Below are 1,566 nucleotides of genomic sequence, written 5' to 3'. Positions count from 1 at the left end.
TGGTCTCTCGGAAAAATTTTTAGCTAGTTGATTTAATTTTTTTTCTATGTTTTGAATACTAGCTTGTTGATTTCTAAAATTTGATTCTAATTGTAGAAACCTTTCCGAGTTTTTCTTTTCAGTGTCGGAGATGAGGCGAGATACAGTATCTTCAAGCCTCTCTCGTCCACCTTGTTGTTGAGTGAAATTTTGTGACTCATTTCTTGGTTGTTGAAAGTTTGTTCGTTGGGTTTGTTGGTTACTACTATTGCCGGGCTCTCTCCAACCAAGGTTAGGGTGGTTTCGCCATCCTTGGTTGTAAGTGCCCGTTGGAGGACCCGACGGCCTAGGTCTATTGTCAATGTAGCTTACCGACTCTTGTTGATCGTCTGTTTCTTTCATACAACTCCAATTTTCATGTGGCCCACCACACCCTTCACAAGCCATAACCGAGACTGTTTTTGTCATTTCCAATTTTTTTTATTTTTGAAGAAAGAGCCTCGATTTGGGCTTGTAAAGAAGTGCTTTCATCAACCTTATGGGCGCCCGGGGCAATAGATTTATTTCCTCAGGGAGTGTGCCACCGAAAATTGGTTTGAGCAATTTCCTCAATTTGGTTATATATTTCATGCGGGCGGCGATTACCTAAAAGTCCCCCGGAGCTAGAGTCAAGTGTCTGCCTTGTGTGTGGCAACAACCCATTATAGAAAGTGGATACTTGTTGCCATATCGCAAGGCCGTGATGCGGACACTTTCGCAATAGCTCCTTGAACCTTTCCTAAGTTTCATATAAGGATTCCCCGTCCTCTTGCGAATATGTATTAATTTCAGTCATTAGTTTAGCCGTTTTAGCTGGAGGGAAATACTTATATAGAAATTTTTGGGCTAGTTCATCCCAGGTGTTTACCGATCCAGCTGGGAGGGCATTGAGCCAAGCTTTTGCTCGGTCTTTCAGCGAGAAAGGAAACATTCGAAGGCGGATGGCGTCATTTGATGCTCCATTGATCCGAAAGGTATCACATATTTCTAAGAAATTAGTAATATGTTGATGGGGATACTCGTCCGCAAGCCCATGGAAGGTTGCGGAGTTTTGGGGCAATTGTATCAAACGCGGCCGAAGTTCGAAGTTATTGGCTTCAACATTCGGTGCATTGATAGCGGCGCCTAGGTTACCTACGGTGGGTCGTAGATAATCCATGAGGGTACGTTGGTCCCCCATTGGAAGTGGATTCCCCGAAACTTTCTCTTGGTTCTTCGCTTTTAGTCTTTTTCTGAGAAAGCGTTCGGGTTCTTCTAGAGGTTCTTTTATGTCCTTATTAGAACTAGGGCTCATACACTACGTAGGGGTGGCGTCTGGTTCCAAGTCCTGCAATAAAAACAGAAAAGAATGCTGGTCAGAAGGTTCACCACGGCCCCGTGCTCAGTGAACACGGCCCGTGGTCGGAGTTACAGTGATTGTTTTCCAGATCACAGTTACTGGAGAGTTGGACACGGCCCCGTGTTGCACCGACACGGCCCCGTGGTCAGCCTTCTGTAACTTGGAAAACTAAAAACTGCCAGTAACAATGCTGGGCACGGCCCGTGTCC

The 1,566-nt window shown here is 45.1% G+C and overlaps 1 non-coding gene across 1 annotated transcript; it reads left to right on the top strand.

Annotated features, from left to right (window-relative positions):
* The first annotated feature begins 713 nt into the window (after positions 1-713).
* On the top strand, positions 714-820 carry LOC118491872. The gene has a single exon (XR_004892317.1). It is a non-coding gene; the product is annotated as a small nucleolar RNA R71 (small nucleolar RNA).
* Positions 821-1,566: the final 746 nt, after the last annotated feature.

Source organism: Helianthus annuus, chromosome 4 (assembly GCF_002127325.2).
Source record: "Helianthus annuus cultivar XRQ/B chromosome 4, HanXRQr2.0-SUNRISE, whole genome shotgun sequence".
NCBI lineage: Eukaryota > Viridiplantae > Streptophyta > Magnoliopsida > Asterales > Asteraceae > Helianthus > Helianthus annuus.
This window is presented reverse-complemented; position numbering and strand designations above follow the sequence as displayed.